At 39.0% G+C, this 16463-nt stretch overlaps 1 long non-coding RNA gene and 1 other non-coding gene across 5 annotated transcripts in view; both read right to left on the bottom strand.

Annotated features, from left to right (window-relative positions):
• LOC117029076 (uncharacterized) overlaps positions 1-16463 on the bottom strand; it is a 98106-nt gene that overhangs the window by 78067 nt on the left and 3576 nt on the right. For all 4 annotated transcript variants that reach the window (XR_004424178.1, XR_004424179.1, XR_004424180.1 and 1 more), the window contains exon 2: positions 15167-15268. This is a non-coding gene — a long non-coding RNA (uncharacterized LOC117029076). The remainder of the gene's footprint in view (positions 1-15166; positions 15269-16463) is intronic.
• On the bottom strand, positions 9287-9394 carry LOC117029549 (U6 spliceosomal RNA). The gene has a single exon (XR_004424283.1). It is a non-coding gene; the product is annotated as a U6 spliceosomal RNA (small nuclear RNA).

Below are 16463 nucleotides of genomic sequence, written 5' to 3'. Positions count from 1 at the left end.
CCCAGCCAGTCCACAGAATTGTGAGACATAATAAAAGGTTGGGTTTTTCAGCTTTATTGAGATATGACTGACAAAATTGTAAGCTATTTCATGTACAATGTGATGAATTGATATGCATATACGCTGAAAGGATTTCCCCAAGTGCATCCGTCACCTCACATATTTACCTTTTAAAAATTTTTTTTTCATGAGAACATTTAAATTCTATTCTGTTAGCAAATTCCAATGATACAATACAGTGTTATCAACTATAGTCACCATGTTATACATTAGAGCCTCATGCTTATTTATCTTCTAACTGAAAGCTTGTACCCTTTTACCAACCTCTCCCTATTTTCCCACCCCCTAGTCTCTGGCAACCACTTTCTACTCTCTGTTGCTATGATCTCAACTTTAAAATAAAGGATGTTTAAAGCCTCTGAGTTTTGGAGTAGTTTGTTATGTAGCAATAGCTGAACAAAACAATCAAGAACATTTAACTAAAATTATGCAATATTAAATCACTGTGAAGGTAATTCCCAATTAAATAATTCACTACCACCAGGCCACTCTAACCAGCCTGGTGTTTTACTGGTCTACATGTTCTTCCAGCTATTTTTTTCTACATTGTTAAAATCATTATATAAAATTTCCCTTTTGTCACTTTAAACGGATTCAATAATATTCCACAGAGTTCTTCTAGTCCTTTTAAAATTGGGATTTATATCTGTTTGGACACAGCAGGGTCCACATTGTAACTGTCCCTTACTGGGGAGGGGCCCGAGGCATCACACAGTGCAAATCCTAGCTGACAACGTAAGTGTTGATGGTATACAATGTGCACCAACTAGACTGAGATTGCTTTGTCTCTCAACCCTTCCTCCAGCCAGCCCCTAGCAGGGACTGGGTTACGTTATAAAGCGTAGAGGAGACAAGTCTTTGAAAGTTTATTGGTTATATATCTCAGAGATTGCTGGCTTCTGGGTTTGGGGAAACCTTGGGTCAAAGGGTTTTCTTTCTATTTTTGTCTGGTCTCTTTCCTTTATTGTTGCCTTCTACTTGGAAAGTGGCTTTGACTCTGAACAACTAGGAGGGGCTACGGGTGTGGCAGGAGAAAAGGAAGCAAGGGTTGTTTACTATTGGTCCCAAGAGTCTGAGAGAGGCAAAGAGGACCTTTACGTTTCCTTGCAGGTGGTCTGTTCCTTTGAAGACCCCAAACGGTATGGGGTTTCATGCCAGAAGCTGTGCTTATAAAGAAAGATGTTGGTTTTGACTGAAGCACTAACCCCTTTCCTCCTCTTTCTACGCAGGTAGTGACGAGGACAGAATAGTAGCGGTGGTGGCAATGACTACGCATATGGTGACTTGTCTGTCTGGTCAGCAAGGAGGGCAGTGGAGGAGGGAGGAGGAGGGTGTAGAGCAAGTGACAGAGGGCTGCTGTGGGTTTTTGTGGGCCATCCTGCCATACTGTGCAGCCATAATTTATACCATTGTTTCTACAGGGAAATTATTCTGTCTTCCGCACAGCTGACCTACAAATGAATTTGGAAAGGACACATTTACAAAAGGAGTATTTTACTTCTGTGAGAAAACACAACCACCAGAGGGCAGAGCTGGTTTAGGAAGACAAAAGCAAAACTTGGCTCTCAACAGGCGCATTGATTTTTAAACTTTTCTAGTTCCTGCAGATCTTCATTATTTTTTTGTTGTTATGCTGCTTTCATATGTACTAACATAAATCTAGGTGTAAGAAAGCTCCTTATGCTCTTATAAAATCAACACAAATTGATAATTTAAAAGTTTATAAAATGAAGTGCCAATTAAAATCATTAATGCCATGTATGATGTTTTGCCGAAACTCCGTCTCCTCTTGCAAAATAAATATGGTAAAATGTACAACATAGACTCTTGAGTTCAGTAGCCTCTGCTATCACGTTTCACTTTTTTCTCTTAGAACTACTACGTGTCTTTATTTAACAGGCCCTGCGGAGGTCTGACTTCCACTTGGCTTGAATATATTTCCCTATGTGTGAATTCTGCTTCTGTTCTCTTTTTGGCCAGGGACAACTACAGTTCTTCCATTTAGGGGCAAACAATGGATCAACGTAAACAATGCAAACACAGGCGTTTCATTTAAACAAAACAAAACTTTAAATTCTCTAAGAAACCCCACAGACTTTCAAGTTGAAATCTAGACTCCATTTGGTAGGCTCTGCTATAGGAGAAGGGGCTCAAATGTTTTAAGTATGGTGACTGAACATCACAGTTTCCCTCAGTGGTTTATGCCTTTTTTTCCTAGCACGCCCTGTTTCATTTTCAAAAGTGTCCTCATTTGGATGATAAAGTATAAGGTTACATACCCTGGTTATAGGCCAGTTCTGGCATGGAGTTTTAAGATCAGGAAAAGACCTGTGTCTTAGCTATAGGAGTGAGGAAACAAAGAAGTTAAAGCCATTTACAGACGTTTCATAGACTTCTCTCATAAGCTTATCTAGTCCAATGAGTGAAGCTTTGGGGGTTAAACCAAACTTCAGACATGTTCTGATCTCCCCTTGTGACTCGGAAGCCTCAGGGGTGCCCCTCACTCCCCATACTCTCAAAACACCGCCTCAATACAGTTTATAAGAAAGAAAGCGAAAGATTTTATCACAATTAGAATCCTCCAATATCTGAGAACATATAGCATCCTTTTAGGGTAGGATGAAACTTATAAAAGGATCACATTTACTCAGAAAAGCTGGAAGACAGGACAGCAGTTTTGAAACTGCATGACATAATTTGGCTAACGTGTACTGGTTGCTACACAACAAAATGAGTCCTCACCGCCAAATCTTGAGACCAAATTCAGTTGCCAGAGTGACTTCAGATGGTTCAGGGTTAACATAAGGAAAAGATTCCACAAAATAGTGATTTTTTAAGGAGACTGAGAAATACTTCTCTAAGAAATATATATTCTCAGAGAAAGTGTGTGTGTGTGTGTGTGTGTGTGTGTGTGTGTGTGTGTGTGTGTACAGCCTACTGGACCAAATCCAAGAACCAAAGTGGTTCACAAACTGAAATGTGCTGAGATTGGTCCATGGAAGTGATACTAATGACAGCATTCTGGCAACCTTGAGTCTTCACGCCTTCAGAAGATGACTATTATCAGCATTATTTCATATTTATCAAGCCCCAACTGGGGCAACTTGTAATCAAAAACAAGGACGGGAGAGGGGGGGAAAAGCACTATCTGTTCGTGGCCTATGTGTCAGGCATTCAATGTGGTGGAACTGTCTTAAAAGTGGTCTATCACAAGGTTTAGCAGGTTCCACATGATTTTCAAGGATCTCATTGTCCCAGAGAGAAATCAATTCAATTCAAAAGCATCTATTCTGAGTTAGTTGGATACTTAGGGTATACAAAAGTAAGTCAAGTTGGGGTGGCCAGATGGTTCAGTTGGTTAGAGCGCAAGCTCTTAACAACAGGGTTGCCGGTTCGATTCCCACATGTGCCAGTGAGCTGCACCCTCCACAACTAGACTGAAGGACAACGACTTGGAGCTGATGGGCCCTGGAGAAACACACTGTTCTGCTATATTTCCCAATAAAATTTATAAATAAAAAAAAATTTAAAAAAAGTAAGTCAAGTTGGCTGTTTTCTAAGCTAAATTATTTTGAGTACAACCTTCAAAATTTTTGCCACGTCATCTGTATTTTTATCTACTCAATATTTTTCTAACATCGTTATTTACTCAATAATTTTCTTATATTTCTACCTACATTAGCCATGTCCTAAAGAATATCTGGGAAATCATGGAGTTGATGTCATATATATATATATATATATATATATATATATATATATATATACACACACACACACACATACATATATATACACACAAAATACTTGTGTGTACATATTTCTAATGTACATTTTTAAATAAACACAATTAAACAATGTTTTAAAATGTCTTTTCCTTGGACTATCTAAAATAACCTTTGCACCACTTTATGGAAATGATAATAGTAATAAATACTCAAAGAAAATATTTTACAAGGGCAGGGTAGGTCAGATGACAGAGGTACAAAGTGTTATAAGAAATTACAGGAAGAAGAGTTTAATTCTGATTGGATGAATCAAGGAGGCCTATTTAGAAGAGTCTGTATTTGAAGAGGTTTTAAAAATAGCTAAGTCTGTGATTTTTTTCTTTTTAAACCAAACAACGTGGCAAAATAAGATTTGACAAAGTTTGGTGGTAAGTGCACGGATTCTGTTCTCTGTATGCTTGAAATATTTCACGATAATAATAAAGTGTGTCTAGGACTTGGAGAGGAGAAAAGCATCCCAAGTAGAAGAGAAAGTATGAGTGGAAGCTCCGAATACTGAAATTCAGGCTGGGAGTCTGGTTCTATCGAAGGTGAGTCCTGGAAAATAAGGCTGGAAAATTAAGATGCAGTCAAATCACACAGGACCCGAGCTAAGTGGTCCTGACGAAGACATCTGCAGGTATGGGAAACCCCTGGGGGTTTCTGATGAACAATATATGATCAGAGCAATAGATTAGGAATGGAACTCTGGGAGAAATTTGCAAGATGGGGAAAGCCCAGATTTGGAAGGATCTTATAATAATGATTCGGGTGAAAATATGGCGTCTGCCTAAGCTCCCTAACATCCTAATTGGCTCCCTTGTTCTGCCTGGTAGCATTCTGGTTTTATTTTTTTAAAAATCCATTTCCATTGGTCAGTGATATTTCCTCCTTCCTACCCCAGATCCTTTGTAGTCTCATCCAACTATGTTGTAGACCAGGGGCTGGCAAACTTTTTCTGTCAATGGACAGATAGTGTAAATATTTTAGGCTCTGCAGTCCGTACAGTCTCTGTTGCAACTATTCAACACTGGTATAGCGAGAAAAGCAGCCATAAACAGTACATAATGAATGGGTGTGGCTGTATTCTAATAAAACATTTATTTATAGATAGTGAAATTTTAAATTTCAGATAATTTTCACATATCAATAATAGATGTTTTGAAAAATAAGATCAATTAAGACAAGAAGACTATGAAATTACCTCGAAAACAGAAAAGTACTTTATGACTAAATATTATGATGTAAATTAGAATAAAGAGACTGAAAAAAGAAGGACCAAAATATGATTAGAAAAGGAGAAAAGGCGATGGGGAGAAATTGATAGAGGAAATAAGCAAAATCACAGTTGCATTGCAAGAGAAGGAGTGTGGTTAAAAGAGAATCTTATTTAAAATAAAAACTGGTGAGGGCTTGACTGGAGGAGCATTGATTTTAAGAATAATGCTTTTCAGAGACTTGGAAAGTTGTAATCCAGGACTGCTACCCATGTACTGTCAGAATAAAGATTATCCCACATTTTGTAAAGGACAACTTTGTCCACATGTTTATATCTTTTGTCTTAAATTCTTAGCATCTCCCAAATGAGGTATTACAAACCTTCCTCAGGAGGGCTCGAAGTCTTAGGAATTAAAGCACATAGCGGTGTTTCTGCTTTCAAGAAGGAAGTTTCTCAATTAATTTCTAGGCTCATTTCTGGGGTAATTCGTGCTCCATCTCCTCTCTAAGCCTTGCAGGTAGTGATAATGTTAAAAAAGTGGTGGGGTGGGAGAATGTTTGGTTTTATCATTAAGTGTCAAGAAGACGTCATCTGTAGAAAGAAACGTTTAATAATATGCAGAAAGCACAGCCCCAAGGGTCTTCATGAAGACCCCTACCTCCTATGTAATGGATGAATGGCCAGAAATGCCACCTTTTTATAATGTGGGCAAGATGACAGCAATGAATGAGGAATTAAAACGTTTAATGATACATACATATATAAGGAAAAAATACTCAAAAGATTTTCTCTGAGCAGCAGAAGACAAGAATTGTAACGATGCTAATCATGTCACTAGAAGAACCACACAAGTGCAGGATCATTTAAAACACAAAGGGAGAGTCTTAATGAGCACTCCAGTCTCCTGCGGAATTAACTGGAAAGAAAATGTTGACAAAGGTACAATTTCAATCTAGTTCTGGAGTTTGAATAACGTTCATATATGAGAACAACTTTTAGATTTTAAGAAAAATGATAAAAAAAAACTTCCTGGGGTTCAGAGTAAGTAGGGCATTAGCAATAATGATTACTGTAATTATTTCAGCAACTAATTCTCTAATGTCATCTATGTGCTGTATAGATTAATAAGATTTAGTGCCTCTCTTCAAGAAGCTTACTATATATATGAGTATATACATACATACATATCTCAAGGGGAGTAAGTTAACCACAGAAGTAATTATAACGTGGTTGATAATAAATAAGCCAGAAGTTCAAATTTGTGTGAGTTAGAAGAAGTAAAGTATTATATCCTGTTGAGATAGTAAAATTTTTATGAAGGAAGTATAGCATTAGAGATGACAAAATAGTAACACTTTCATAATGAGGGATACAAGAGATATGAGACAAAACCATTCCAGGCAGTGGGTATGGCAACACCAAAGGTACAGAATCAGGAAAACAGGAGAAGTTTTTAGGAAACTGAGTAGCCATATTGCTAGAGTATAAAGTATATATCTATATCTATATCTATTTTTTTGGAAGGGGGCCAATAGGAAATACAACTGGAGAAGTAGGCAGGAATCAAATTGTGAGGAGCTGTTCATTCATTCGCTCATTCCACAAACATTCACTGAGCACCTGTGCTTGGCATTGTGCTAAACACAGTGGCAAAAATAGACCTAGGAGACCTGAGTGCTATAATCACATCGTCTGTGTACTCACAGACTTTCCAACTAGAGACCTAAACATTCTATTGATAAAAGGAAGTCACATTATTTGTCTGCTCCCCAAATTTCACCTTGAATTAGATTTATCAACGGTGGCGGTCTGAATCCATGTGAAGAGAGATGGCTTCTGTCTCACAGGGGTTCAAAAGCAATTTTGAGGAAGAAAGAAACACATTTGTGACCGATTATACTTTCAAGTTACACTCCAATTTCCAGGAACTAGGTCAAATTCCTTAGCAGGTTTGGAAGGGTTTAACCTGTTCCTCTCTGGGAACAGTGCCTTGTCAGCTTGTCCCACAGAAGGCTGGTCCTGCTGTTTGTCCCCGTGCGGGTGAGAATGTGATGATGAATCACGGCCCAGCACTGGTCTACCAGACTGGCCCAAATCTGGGCTTTATCAACTGGAAGCTCCTGCTCAAGAATTCCAAGGACACATTCTTGCAGCTGTTTTCGGCCTTGAGCATGATTAGAATGTTAATCTCTCAGCTGGAGATGACATACTTTGAGGCTCTGTCGAAACTACAGGAACCCAGATTTGAAAGGGGCAAATATGGGCATGCTGGCTATTAAAATAAAGAGGGTGTGTCTACGTCTAAACACTTTGTGAAAAAGAAATATGAAATAACAACACAAATAGAATTGCAAGAAAATGAAATGCAAAGCAATTATATAGATGACAATTAAAATGAAATGTAAGACTATTAGGGAAAAAGCTATAATAAAAGATTATCACTAACTCAGAGCAATTATATAGATGACAAAATGAAATGTCAGACTGTATTAGGGGAAAAGCTATAATAAAAGATTATCACCAACTCGAGGAGCTATATAATAAGGCTTCCTAGGCTGAGCGTTAACTGTGTATAAGGTGGGGGTAGGGGCTTAAAAAGCCTATCTCATTTTGAAGCCTGAATCTGTGAACTCCCTGTCCTCTGCGTTTTTTAACTCAAGCCTGACATTAAACACTTCAGAAACTGCTGCCAAACTTGTCTTTGCATCCAGGAAGCAGCCCTGCAAGTCCTTACACAAAGCTTCCGGGTCTTCAATGGCCTCCCTGATGAAAATGAATTTACTTGTTTTACTACTGCCACTCACATGTTAGTCTTCTAACAATATAATGTCTCAGAGGACCTAATCGCTGTCCTTTCACCCCCTGAACCCGAAATCCATGTTGGGCCAGTCCAATCCGGAGAGTGGACTAGTTTTGATCCCCTAGACAAATGTATAAGCCTTTTTAAAATCAAACTTCTGTCAAGTGACTCACTCTTAGAAAGGAAGACATAGCAGAAACATCATTTATTTCAGTCAGTACAATCAGTATATGCTTGAATGCCTGACATATTCCTAACACTGTGCTTGATGCTACTAGGGAGAGAAGTGTCTGAGGCTCAGTCAGTGGTACACGACCAACACAATTAAATAAAGGTGTAAGACAGTACCTGATTAGCTGTTCTCTCTCTTCTATGTACTGCGCTAAGAAGGCACTCTTGTCAAACGGCCTTGCTACCATGGTGACAGTTACTAAGAAATGCACAGATCCATATGTGAACAGGTTACAGAGTTCTGTTTTGTTATTGTTGTTTTTAAATATGTAGTTTTCCCGTCAGATGAATAATTTTTAATATCAGTCTCCAATTTTCTGCATGGACACTCTGTATTCAAATCCTTCAAGAAAATGGACCAAGAGCATGTGGGTCCACGCATGCTGAGCCTGCAGTTTGGGGGTTTCCTCATTGCTTGGGGATCAGGGTTAAACCCTCTATGGGTAGTCTGGAATGAACTCAAACTCCCAGACTTCTAAATTTATCCAATCCTTTACTACACAGGTATGATTCTGGAAGGTTACCCCAAGTTCAAGAATGAATTCTTGACAATCTGTTACTCTAAATTCCCATTTTTGTCTCTCTTGTGGTTGCAATGTTCTCTGTGTACTACCTCATCCTAGTTGTGACCAATGGACAGGGGTCCTCATTTATTCCCCAAGCACCATCATATACAAGGGGTTGTTTTTAACGACTATTATATTGAAAGTCTGGGAATAATACTATAGCACAGGACAGAAAATATCAGTATCCAAAAATTCTTTGGCCGTTTTCTACATGGGAAATTTTTCATGGGCCCTGCCTACTGCCATTTTGCTCACACTTCCTTCTCCTCCATCTCCTTTATGAGTTCTTAAGGTCTAAATTTCTGTAATTCCCAGCAATATAATTCTTGTTTTCAAATCCTATCCCATATGGACTCACAACCCCAAAATGTCCATCTTTTTTTCCCTCCTCAAACAAAAGTTCCATTTACCCCAGAAGTGAATTTTGCCATTCCCCCAGAACATAAACGAGCAGCTAAAAACAGCTATCTTTAAAAGTTGTTTTCTTTCCCTGTTCACGTGCTTTTTTGGCTTAATTCTCCCATTCGATCTGTAGCTTTTTTCTTGAAACTGTATGAACTACAGATATAAAGTCAGAGTTTCAGAAACAGTTTGCACTGTGCATAAGACATTCATATATTTGGGGAGAATTCTAGTTCCTTTTGTTTTTAATGGAAACGTCACAAATTTGCGTGTCACCCTTGTGCAGGGGCTGTGCTAACCTTCTCTCTATCGTTCCACTTTTAGTGTATGTACTGCTGAAGTGAGCTACTTCCTTTTGTTTAAATTTCATTATCTAAAAAGTTATTCCTCAAAGACTCAGAAAAGCTATGAAATGATTTGTGATTCTCTGATTGCCTTATAAGAGATAGGGAACAGAATAAAAATTGGTTTCCTGTGGAAAACTCCCTACTGTATCTGGCATTATCTATAGGCCAAGACATTTTTATATACACGCAGCATAATTTTCATAAAAGAAACCTTTCCGCATCCAGTCACAGGAATAGATGCTTGGGCAGTGACCACAGCTCTGCTTTCAGGATAAGAATCTTATCTCCGACTACAGAAAAGTTTCCAAAGGTGCTGAGTGCTGATTTCTCTGAGGCAGCCCTAAATTACATTAGAATGTGAGCCCCAAAAGAAAGGCAACATATGACAATAAGTACAGCTTTTGTGAAGATGGGTACTTCCCCTTAGACACATCTCAGTCTTTCTCCATATACCTCTCATGAGCCTATGCACTATGCAGAGTATTGTACTATGTGCCATGGAAGATGGTTTTTCTCACAAAACCATAAAACAGAATGGAGATCCTATAGGAATTTAGGAATGAAAGAGTGAGAAAAGTCTTACTATATAGAAGTAATAATTATGGGCAGAAAAACCAAGTAGAATTCACTTACAGAGTTCTAGAATTTTAGAACTACAAGAATTTTAAAGATCAATCACTGCTTTGCAGAGAAAATGAGCTCGAGGTGTTAGTAGTTTACCTGAGGTTACACAGTGAATTAGTAACACAGCCAGGAAGAGACCAGATATTAAGAGCTTTGTCCACCTTACCACACGTAACAACCACTAAGCATCAATCTTATACAAGGATGTATACAGCTTGAGATAACACATGTAAAACGCCTAGCACAGTGTCTAGAATCATCCGCTGTCATCATTATCACAACCATCATCATCATAATGGGTAAGAGAATAAATGCTGATATTAGCCAGACCTTGAGGTGAGTCCCAGTTCTGCCGCTTACTGTGTAACAGCAGACAAACTACTTACCTTCTCTAGGCCCGTTTCTTCACCTATAAAATGTGAATCAAAACAGTGTCTACCTAATAGGATAGTTGTGAGGATTTCATATACACTCACTTGTGTGTGTGAGTGTACGTATAGAAACTGTTCAAATCTTAGCTGTTCCACAGTATTTATTAACCCAGATAGGTATAGAGAGTCAAACAAGAACACACATATATATGGAGTATCAGTGGAACTTGCCTTTGCCACATCAAAAAGAAAGCCAGAAAGTTAGCATTTACTGAGCTTTCACTGTATACAGATAGCAGCCCATGAGAGTATGTTACAAATAAAATAGGAGAAGAAATGCTACTTGGGAAGTAATAATATAGGAACTATTAATATTTATTATTCTCAACAAATATATACCAACTACCTACGCAATGATAAATAAGGCTGAGTTTCTGCTCTGAAGGAGCTGGCAGTCTAGTAGAGGAAGAAACCAAGCTATTACGATATGGAGTGGTACACACATTGCAGAGCCCGAGCTAAGAGGCGAAGAGCCATGGAAGTTCACAAAAGGGCATCCTATCCAGTATGCGTGGGGTAGGGGAGGGAGTGGCAGAGGTTTCTCAAATAAAAGAATAAGGATTTGGCCAAAGATGAGAAGAGTTGGAAAGAGTCTAAAGCCACAGACCAGCTGTGGTGGGTACTCTGAACTGACTCTCAGCATCCATTCCAAACCTCTAGTGTGCTGCCTTATATTGCAGGGGCTAAAGAAAGAAAAACCACATTTCCCCACCACCCTGCAGTTAGGGTTCTGCTTCTGCCAATTAGAAGCACTGGAAGGTAGATCCAGACTAGAGTTATCTGCTTTGTTTCTGCTGGCAAGCTCAGTGTGGACACACTGGGCTTTTCTGCAGCATTACGAGGTATGATCAAAAGATACAGTGAACGTTTAAATAAAAAATTTTTATTACAGCAAAAAACACATTGTCATTAATCCCCCTCAAAATACTCCCCTTTACTTCAAACACACTTATTCCATCGTCCTTGCCACTTTCGGAAGCAGTTCTGGAAGTCCTCTTTCGTGAGTGTCTTTACTTCATTCTCCATCATGACAACGCTCCGTGTCATACATCGTTTCTGGTAAGGCAATTTCTGTCAGATAAAAACGTTAATGTGTGTCCTCATCCACCGTATTCACTGGATCTGACACGGTGGGACTCCTGGCTCTTCCCTGAAGTCAAAATGATTCAGGACATCGAAGCAGCCCCGACAGCGCAACTGAAGACATTCACAAAAGAGGACTTCCAGAACTGCCTCAGAAAATGGCAAGAACAATGGGATAAGTGTGTTCTCGAAGCGAGGGGGAATATTTTGAGGGGGATTAATAGCAATGTGTCTTTTACTGCAATAAATTTTTTTTAATTTAAACATTCACTGTATTTTTTTTATCACACCTTGTATTTCAATGTCTAGGTACTAATTTCATGGGTGTTGAGAGGTAGTAACAGGGTCAGCAGTGGCTTCCTGATCATTAGGTCACCACTACAGTGGCATGTCTTGAACTCAACTGCAGAGGTAGCAGCTCCTCCTGTAGACAAGTCCAGCAGTCCTGTCCTAGGACCCATTCTTGGAGGTCCTACTAAGTGACCCTTTTTTCAGCCTTTCCAAAGATTTTGTAAGGTCCTGATTCCCTGTGTTCAATCCCTTTTTGCTTAAAATGGTATGGGTGGTTCCTATTTCTTGCACCTAATACACCAACAGAATACAAAAATGCAAAATGTACCATAAATAATATAGTTTGCAGAGGTCAGCCAACTTTTTCTGTACTGGGCCCAGTACAGCAAAACACTTTAACTGTTGTGGGCCATTAATGATCTCTCTTCCTCCAGCGCAGTGTCAAGTATATTCACATGGTTGTGCAACAAGCTCAAGAACATTTTCATTTTGCAAAACTGAAATTCTATACTCCTTAAATAACAATCCCCATGTCCCTCTCCCCTACTCCCAGGCCCTTGGCAACAACCATCATACTTTCTGTTTCTATGAATTTGACTAGATACCTCACATAAGTGGAATCATACAATATTTATGTTTCTGTGACTGGCTATTTCACTTAGCATAATGTCCTCAAAATCCATGTTGTAGCATGTCACAGGATTTCTTTCCTTCTTTCCTTCCTTCCTTCCTTCCTTCCTTCCTTCCTTCCTTCCTTCCCTCCCTCCGTCCCTCTTTCCATCCAGTCTTCCTTCCTTTGTAGGGCTGAATAATATTCCATTGCATGTATATACCACATTTTCTTTATCCACTCATCTGTTTATGGACATTTGGGCTGCCTCCACCTCCTGGCTGTTGTAAATAATGCTGTTATGAACACGGGTGTGTAAATGTCTCTTTGAGATCCTGCTTTCAATTCTTTTGGGTAGACACCTAGAAGTGGGATTGCTGAATCATAGGGTAATTCCATTTTTAATTTTTTGAGGAAACACCACACTGTTTTTCGTAGTGGCTGCACCATTTTGCATTCCTATCAACAATGTGCATGGTTTCCAGTTTCTCCACATCTTTGCCAACACTTATTATTTGCTGTTTGATTTTTTTAATAGTAATTATCCTATTGAGTGAGGTGATATCTCATTGTGGTTTTGATTTGTATTTTCCTAAAGATTAGTGATGTTGAGCATATTTTCATGTGCTTGTTGGCAATTTGCAGATCTCTGCCCATTTTTAAATCAGAATATATATATATATACATATATATATATGCATACATATACACACACACACATATATATACATACATTTTTTTCAGATTTTTTTTTAATTGAACTACAGTTCTTTACATATTCTGGATATTAGCCCTTTGTCAGATATGATTTCCTTAAGGTTGCTGTTTCACTCTGTTGCTTGTGCCAGGCCTGTGTCAGTCTGTGTTCATGAATGGGAAGTTTAGTCTGGAGTAACTTGCCCGCAGTCTGGCTAGATCTGGAGCCATCTTCCATCCCAAAGATACTACTGGAAATAAGCCAGAGCATCTCCATCTTGGACACTTCAGGTCCTAGCTACTCTGCTTCTCTACAATATTGAAAAGTATCTCCATGTCTTTACTTTGAACCAGAAGCAGTCAACCTGTGCTTTCTGGGGCTGCAGAATTAGAAAGAGCCTCAAGACTCGGTGAGTAAATGGGAGGCATGGAGGTAGATCCATCAGATTCGGGCTTTGCATTGTTAAGTGCCTGCCACTAGATAGCTGAAATCAAACACAGTACCTATTTTTCATTTTAACTGTGCTCCTTGTTACTTCAAATGGTAGTTCAGTTCAGCCTCTTTGATTCTCCATGCCTACTTTGAGGGGATAAAATATCTCAACCCTAGAAACCTTAGTGATTTCCAGTCAAACATATGGAGAATTAATTCATGAGATAGTCTAAAATGCAACCCAGTTCACACAATATTTGCTCCAAAATGAAACCTTGCTGATTCTGTATTAGTGGATATGAACACCATGCCATGGTACATTTGCTAAAATATCCTATTTAAGGTATACTAATTGCTAGTATAAAAACAGTCATTAGGATGTAAAGTACAGCACAGGGAATATAGCTAATAATATTGTAATAACTATGTATAGTGTCAGATGGGTACTAGACTTATCGGGGTGATCACTTTGTGAGTTATATAATTGTCTAACCACTATGTTGTACACCTGATACTAATATAATACTATATGTCAACTGTAATTGAAAAATTTTAAAATATATCCTATTTGAAGAGATAAGGTTCTGATTTATAAAAGATCAATTTCCTATTCCAACGATTTGCCTTTTAGAAAAATTTAGGAAGCCTTATTTGCACTATTTTTCTGGTCCCCACAAGAAAAAGAAAATGGGAAGGTTAAAGTCAGAGCTGCAATGGTCAAGAAGAAACGCTAGAAATGCAGGATCCTAATTCTCTTCCTCCCTGACTTTGACATTACGTTGTTGCTCTTTGAGTCTTTGAGTATTTATGTACAATGACGTTCATCACTGTATTACTTCTAATCATGAATGTCAGGAACAGTGACATTTATAAATGACTTCAGCTGTAAATAACAGAAATCTCAAACATAAATTGGTCAAATCAAGTTATTTCTCTCACCATAACTAGAAATCCAGAGATAGGTAGTTGCTGGCGTTGTTTTAAATGTTCAACAATCTCAAGGCCAATAAACCTTTAATTTTTTTAACTATTTCCTCATGGATGAAAGACGGCTACTATAGCTCAAGACAGCTCATTCCTTACTAGGCAGAAAGAACAGGGAAGAAATGATGCCAGTTTTGGTGGCAAAATTTGGAAAGCAAAATTTCCTGGAACTTCCCCCTCAACCTCAGAGATCTTTATCTTACTTCCCAATGGCTTGAATTTACACCACCTGTAATTGTAAGTAAGGCTAGGAAAATGAAATACATGGGAATATTTGGTTTTCCCATCCTAGAAGCAGGCAAGTGAGAGAGAAGTTGGGAACCGGTGTTCGTTTACTGAGTTTTAGGGTCTTGCCGCGGTGAAATCCAGAAAACAGCAAACTATCTATAAAAATACAAGACTGACCGAGTATGACGTGCTACATGAATCCCAGGTGGCTGTTAGAATTGTAGTAGAGAAAAATACTTAGTTGCAGGCAAAATTATTCACACTATGTTGTCAACGAAAAAATTAACATAGAAAAACGATAATAAAACTGTCAAATTTGTTGGGGTGGAATAAGTTCAGATAGATTTTTAAAATCTAAACAGATATAATGTAGAAAGCAAAAGCTGGAACTTACATTCTGAAAATATTGAATTAAGTTGGGTTTTCCAGGAAACAGACTCCGAGGCAGACATTTGCACGCAGGTGGTTTACTGGAGCATACTCTTGGGAACAGCACCTGTATGGAGACAGGAGAGGGTAGAGGGGCAAGGCCAACGGCAGGGCATTGCCACACATGCTTTAGCAGGTCCCATGGGACGTTCTAAAGCTGGATGTCCCAGATTGTCCCAACTAAGGGCCTGTGCCTTTGTACCTCCACTACTGACCAGTCATTGGATTTGGGCTGCCTTCCGGGAGGGAATATAACCTAGGGTGAGGCAGTTTCCTTCACAGAAGGCAATTTTGCAGAGGAATTCACCTGTGAGCCATCAGCGACTAACATTTCTGGCAGCTGTATGTTGGGATCTGGGCAGCACACTACAGCATCCACTAGAAATGTCAACAGTGATTATCTCTGGGTTTGGGGACCACACATGAAATTTGGTCCACTGTTTATCAGATAAATGAAAGAATGGATGCTTGAATGAAGGAACACCTTGCCACCCTGTTCCTAATGTCCTTTTGCCCCCCAAAATGGGTTGTTATCACTAAAATGGTTTTGACACTGGCATTGTTACTAGAGATATTTTCAAAGAACGTATGAAGAATAGCCTCAAATCAACGGTCTTGAGCAGAGTTATTTTTCTAGACTTAACAGGAAAGATTATGGCTTACATTAAGAATCAACACCTTGAACAATGTTACTAAAGGAGCAGTGAAGGACTTCTATCTTGCTTTTGAAGAAGACAGATAAGTATCTCCCATGCTGGAAATGGCATCACCATCTGTAGTGGCCAGCTTTCAGGATAGCGTCCATCGATCCTTATTTCCTAGCACTCATGTCCTTCCCTAGTCTCCCGCCCAAATTCAATCAAGGCCGGCCCTGAATATGACCAAGGTGATGCATGACTTCCAAAGCTGTCATAAAAGGCACTGCAGTTTCTGCTTTGGTCTCTTAGATTGATCACTTGCTCCACGTTTAGCCAGTTGGCATGCTGTGAGGACACTCGAACCATCCTATGATAGAGGCCCATGTGGCCAATACCCTGGGCCAAATCGCCAGACTTGTGAGACAGCCACCTTGGAAGTGGACTCTCCAGCTCCAAAAACAGTGTTCAGATGACGGCAGTCCTAGCCAGCATCTGACTGCTACCTTATGGGAGACTGAAACAGAACTGTCCAAGTGAGCCACTCTGGAATTCCTGACTCACAAAAATTGTGAAATAACACGATTTTTATTGTTTTAAAGCCACTAAGTTTTGGGGTTATTTGAT

Source organism: Rhinolophus ferrumequinum, chromosome 10, assembly GCF_004115265.2.
Source record: "Rhinolophus ferrumequinum isolate MPI-CBG mRhiFer1 chromosome 10, mRhiFer1_v1.p, whole genome shotgun sequence".
In the NCBI taxonomy this organism is placed as follows: domain Eukaryota; kingdom Metazoa; phylum Chordata; class Mammalia; order Chiroptera; family Rhinolophidae; genus Rhinolophus; species Rhinolophus ferrumequinum.
The sequence above is the reverse complement of the archived record's forward strand: the minus strand, read 5'-3'. Positions and strand labels throughout refer to the sequence as shown.